Raw genomic sequence first — 6,328 nt, 5'->3', positions numbered from 1 at the left:
TCTACATTATCACCCAGTAGATTCACATCATCGGCACAGGCCAACAGCTGATGTGTCCCGTTTAATTTCGGTCCCACCGGGTTTCCCTGGACCTTCCTAATGGCATATTCTAAGGCAAAGTTGGAAAGGAGTGGCGATAAAGCATCTCCTTGTTTTAGACCATTCTGGGTAGGAAATTTATCAGACACGGACTTTACTATGCGTTTCGTTTAAACACATTTAAATCAACCTAACTAGTTTCATGGGTATCCCAAACTCTATCAGAATATAGTACAATACTTCCCTCCTAACTGAATCATAGGCTTTCTTGAAGTCTATGAATAGCTGATATACTGTCTCATCGTACTCCCATTTTTTCTCCAATATCTGACAAATGCAAAAGATCTGATCTATAGTTGATCTGTTACGTCGAAACCCACACTGATGATCCCCAATAATTTAATCTATATATGGACTTAACCTTGAGAGAAGAATATTGGATAAAATTTCGCATGAAGTTGATAACAGTGATATCCCCCGATAATTACTACAGTCAGTTTTAACACCCTTCTTGTGAACTGGTAGAATAAAAGACTCGTTCCACGGATCAGGCAATTTTTCCTTATGTCAAATAGAAGTAATTAGATTGTGGATCCTAGAACGTAATATTTCGCCTCCTGCTTGAATAAGTTCTGCCGGAATTTGATCACTACCTGGCGATTTATACCGTTTCAATTTTTCAATAGCACTTTCAACCTCAAAAGGGCTAGGAACAGATATAAATAGCTCCTCTGTATCATAGCAGTATTTCATTATATAATAATATAATATGTTCCGTTAACCCAAAATGAAGTCTTTAAAAGAACAGAAAATATTGCCACGTGTTGAGTATGTCACGCGACAAATAACTTCACGTGGGTCTCGGATTTAGCGAATCCTTATTGGACACTCACACTTACACACCTTACAATCATTAACACTTGCAGTATCACTCGACTTCTAGCCCAATACTCTAGTATTCCAATACTCCAATACTCCAATACTCAGTGCGAAGTCGAAGTCACATTGCGACTGACGGTCAGTCAGTCAGTAAGTCTTGGCGTCGAGCCCCATCTGGGGCTCATGGCCAGGTATTTATTACAGTTTGACATTTACGGTCTTGCTTTTGTGGGGCGCCCTCTCTGACGAGAAAGGCTCTGCTTATATAGTGGTTATGCGGCCCGGATACCGGACACCATTCCTCAGCGTTCCGTTTCCGCTGTTCAGCAATGCGTTGCTTCGGGAACGCTCTTTATAGATTACACCGGTGACGTGTTTCGTCTCACCCGTTGTTACTCAGTGACAATTCGTTGTTACGATTTGTCGCTGCGGGAACTCCACAATTTCCACATATTCGTTGTCGTGGAAATAACCGTTCCGAATATAGCGGTTGTCGCGTTGATGGACGTAAGGTAACGCGTCACAATATATTAGTAGTCGGTATAGAGACTGACTACGGGCTGGATGACCGAGGGGTTGGATTTCTAGTCCCGGTAGGGTTAAGAATTTTCTCTTCTCCACATCGTCCAGACCGGCTCTGCGGTCCACAGAAATTCCTTTCCAAGTGGTCCCGGGGGCTATTTGCCCGAGGTAAAGTGGCAAGGATGTGAAGCTGAACACTCACCTCCAGCTAGTTCAAAAATTCAAGAAAATGTGGACCTATCTCCCACATGCGCCTTCAAGGCATAGTGCTTATTTAGTTAAGCACAGGGACAACTTTATTTTTAGCTTTTTCATGGATTTATATCCCCGAAAGTAGAACCCCTCATAACCACCGCTGTGAGGGCCGTGAGAACCTCAAATCCTACGTGGTAATGGATATTCAGTTCTATAAAAGGGAGTGGATTTGTTGATTAGCTACGTAGCTCCTATCTTCCCAAGAAGGACTCTGTGCTATGGAGTTGAACAGTCAAATAATAGTAATATGTCACAATATTTATGGTCGTAACTTTTTTCAAGGAAGAAATGCAAGCTGAACAAAAATATTGTCTTAGTATTTGTGGCAAGAGCGATTGGACATCCGAAGAAACAAAACAAGAATAAAGAAAGATTATGGAATAATGTTACATTTTAAATTATAAAACAGTTCCTAGTGTTTAACTTGAACCAATTTGAACATGTCAGTCTTAAAAGTAAGAGTTTAACTACAATTAATTTGGAGACGTCAGTCCTTTGAGTGTGAGGCATAGACAAAGCACAAAACAAATTTGCGCACGTACGGAAGCAAATAAATACATGTAGAAAGAAGAACGTTACTGGGCAAATTAATGACTTTGCCCGGATATGAGATTTCGACAGGGAGGAGAAGGGAGGAGAACGGAATACAGAACATGGGAGATGAGATTTTGAAGATGAAGAAGTGGAACCAATTTTTCGAGCAGAAAGAAAATAAAAACACAAGGATGAAATGATGTACAAAATGCATTTAACGACAAAATAATAACATATCTTCGACAAGATTGAAAACCATCCCCAAGTAATAAAGTTCACCAGATTCCGAAATGGAATAAAATTTCTGGGAAGAACTGATGGCCTACTTTCCTTTCACTACACACTGAGTGTCTATGGCAAGGAGAAGAATTTGTTGATATGGCCTTAGTTGAAGAAATATAAATATAAGTTTCTATGACGGTCGGTTCTGGAATTCATGTTATATTAATGTTGCTACCTCAGAAACTGAGAGGATTCAATGTTGGTATTACTGAAGAAATGGATTATAAGAGGGTCCATTGAGGGTGTTTCAGGTATCACGACACAAACACCAAGTTCTTATCAAGACCAGTGCAGCCGTTCAAAACTTCTTACACATATAGACACGGACACACACATACACAGAGAGCGAGAATATTTCATAAGCCTACTTTTACTCTTTTCAAAATAAGAAACGCTGGCCAAACATTCATAACCAGGAGCGTCAAAATTTATACTCTTCAACAAACATTACTGAAGCGATCGAGTCAAGGAATATGAGATGGGCGAGAAATGATGAGATGTGGGGGAGATGAGGAATGAATAGAAATCTGTAGTAGATAAGCTTCAATTGGAGAATTGGTTGAAAAACTTGGACTTAGATCTCTAGTCCCATATTTTTTTTAAAGAAAACTAAGGGAAATTGCTTTCTTCAATATTCCCCTGTTGGTGCGTAACAATTAGTAGTATATAATCTTAACCATGGCAACAAAAGTCAGGTATATTCCGTGTCTTCAGAGCTGTGATGTATCACACTGTAATAATTAGACTTTGTAGTACATACGGGTACATTGCGCCCTCCGTCCAGAGAAGAATCTGGGGCCCAATGGGCCAGTCTGACAGTAAACAAGCCATCTGTGGCGTAAAAATAAGAGCAGTTTTCCGAGTTACCGAACGTCACTCTCAATGAAAAGTATTCTGACTTCGTATTCAGGAAGTCTTAGGTTCAAATCTCAACCCGGATACCGATTATCAAGACAGATATTACTTGTATATTTTCTAGTCCCTCGGTGTAAATGAGAGAGTCAATAAATAGGTTACAAATGGATATAAAACTCAAAACATGTGATACTGGAAACTGGAAAGAAAAAAAACATTTATTTCTCTACATAATCTCCATCAATGTTGATAAAATTATTTCATGGCTTTACCAGTGTATCGAAGCCCGCAACATAGAAGTCTTCTAACTGTTGACTCAGCCACTTCCTCACCTCCGTTACAACCTCTTTTTCATCAGAGAAACTTCTGTCACCAAAGTGGAACAATTTTACCCTACAAACATTTCCCAACATTTCATTATTAATATCTTTCTTACTGAGTCTCTTCCGATAAAATCCACAACAGAACGCTACTGTTTGGTAATACTCTTCGGTAATACTCTTCTCAAGCACGGTCACCATTTTGACTGCTGAAACCAGCCTCTGAACATGCGCATGCGCGTCTACTACCTGGACTGTGCTGCTTTCTAGTGACACACGTTGAAAACCTATTACATCCATTACAGCTCTTTTACTTCCATTTCTGACCTATTTACTGACTCTCCCTCGTACCAGGATACAACCAAACGTACAGACCCGTCTACCTTCTCTCCAGTTCATTGTTCACTGAGCATTCTGTCATCCTGTTCTTTCGGTATATAATCTGCATTATTGAAGTAGCTGTTAAATAAACCTTAAACAAACAAATAACCAAACAATCCCAGAGCTCAGAATATAGAGAGTTCCGCATTAATGCCAATTGTTTGCCTTCACGGATCAAATTAATTATTTAACAAAACTGCATTAAGTGTCGAGTATTTGTAGTTAAGAAAGCGAAGGTAAAATTATCTTCCTCTGTTGAAACTCCAGTGTCTGAATTAAGACCAAGAAAACCTACTTAAAATAATACGGTCATGATAAGCTACAAAACGGGCAGCTAATTCCCAAAGAACTTCTACCGTGCCGGATCAGCGTCCTACAAAGATCTCCAGTACATCCTGTCGTTTCCATCCTGGCTCATTGTGCTGAGACCTTCTTGAAGAGACAATAATCACTGCTCAAGCAATTGCTAGGCTGTTATGGAGTGCGAGATTTCAATGCCGAGTTCAAAGAAGGCTGCTGAGACCACCTTGTTGTCTGTGTGATTGTGCCCCCCCCCAATACTTTATGTTACTAGATTTATGAATTCAGCTTGATGTTTGTGTGTGTGTGTGTGTGTGTGTCTCCTCTTGTTTTTAGGCAACAAGCCATTGCTGGTTATTATTACATAATATTGTCACGTGTATGAGTGTGACTACATGTATAAACGGGTTTGGTAATTGGATTTATTGAGCTCTTACAGAAACGTGGCTACAAGTAATTATAGCCGTTTCACTGAGTTACGCACTCCAAAGGTCACTGTAACCACGAGACATATGAAATCTTCTCGGTCTTACTTAGCCGTGGCTCGGTAGCGGCTTCAATGGCGGACGTTCCTCTTTCTCTGAGTTCCCGAATTGTTCCGGCCTCATCTACCAGCTGCTAACAGCAACAGCTCACAATTACTGAGCCATAGTAATTATATGGTTAACTCTCTCACCAACAAACTAACTCCACTCCACTGACTGACTGAACTGTAGACTTGTCCCGCTTATAAATTCTCGGCGCGGGCCTCGTAGTAACCACCCTTCCTCTGTTGCGTTGACGTCTGTTGGAATGCCCACATGATCGCTACTCAGCCATTGCCTATCAATTGCTGTTGTTTACAGAGCCATTACTTAGCAACGGCTGCTGTATAGCTGCTTATTTCGCGGTTGTTGCCAAACAACGGGTCTACATGCCACAATATAATTTTCCCGTGACCCCCCTAATACGTTTATGTTCTATGTGAGCCTTGTGGTATCAAAGGAAAGTAGGTGATTAGTTCTTCCCAGAACTTCTTGTAATATTATCTTCTCAATCACGTGTAGGTATTCCGAGTGGCTACATCCCTTCAAAGTTTTCGAACAAAAAAGTTATATTAGTATCTCATCTCTTCCATTCCTTTCCACATGTTTCCGCCCACTTTTCCTAATAATATTTCATGTGATTTTCGAGAGATGACAGTGAACTGATGGAGGCAAAGGGAAAATGTTAGGAAGAAGAGGAATACGTAGTGTATCTTAAATTAAGATATAATTATCAGTATAGAAACAGCCATACAGACACAATATGAATTCATACTAATCAATGACGCAATTCTGAAGCTAAATAGTATTCGTATACGCCCGAAGATGACCCAAGAAGAGGGTCGAAACATGTAGCGATACCACCAACAACGAATGAAAATAAATGTTGACACAGTAGTGTCTATTTTGTGTCTTTCTATTATTTGTTGTGCGGCTCTCCCAAATTATAGCTTTTAGTCTTAAACTGGGCCAAGATCCACACATGATCGTAGAGCCAAAGCATAATGAGTAAAGTTTAAAATTATGGCTTTCCTCATTTTGTAATATTTTCTAACATCCTAACACTTCTTCTTTCTTAGAACTCAGTAATCTCCTCAACATCCATCATATAAGATATGATAATGCGAGAAAGGCGAAACATGGGAACCCTGTGCTTCTACAAATGAAGCAGAACTGGAAACCACTCTACCGTGATGCTGGGTGTGAGTAGCAAGGTTTACTCTCCCGTCTTTATCCCCAGCAGCAGCCGAGTGAACCTCAACTCGTTACTGTAGACTTGCGGGGAAGGGGATGACTGCAGTGCTCCTGCTAATGCTGCATCCCGGCCATCCGTCCCGCAGCAGTTGCCATACCAACGGAGCTACCGCGACTCTCCATTTGCAAAGGGATCCAAGTGAGCAAATATTCTGAATAAAAATTTATTTTCTCTTAACCTGG

General features: G+C 40.4%; 1 long non-coding RNA gene across 1 annotated transcript in view; it reads left to right on the top strand.

Moving 5' to 3' along the window:
* LOC117282592 overlaps positions 1-6,101 on the top strand; it is a 74,426-nt gene extending 68,325 nt beyond the window's left edge. The window contains exon 3 of the long non-coding RNA XR_004513388.1: positions 5,971-6,101. This is a non-coding gene — a long non-coding RNA (uncharacterized LOC117282592). The remainder of the gene's footprint in view (positions 1-5,970) is intronic.
* The last annotated feature ends 227 nt before the right edge of the window (positions 6,102-6,328 follow it).

This window comes from Cryptotermes secundus, unplaced genomic scaffold, assembly GCF_002891405.2.
Source record: "Cryptotermes secundus unplaced genomic scaffold, Csec_1.0 scaffold337, whole genome shotgun sequence".
Classification (NCBI taxonomy): domain Eukaryota; kingdom Metazoa; phylum Arthropoda; class Insecta; order Blattodea; family Kalotermitidae; genus Cryptotermes; species Cryptotermes secundus.
This window is presented reverse-complemented; position numbering and strand designations above follow the sequence as displayed.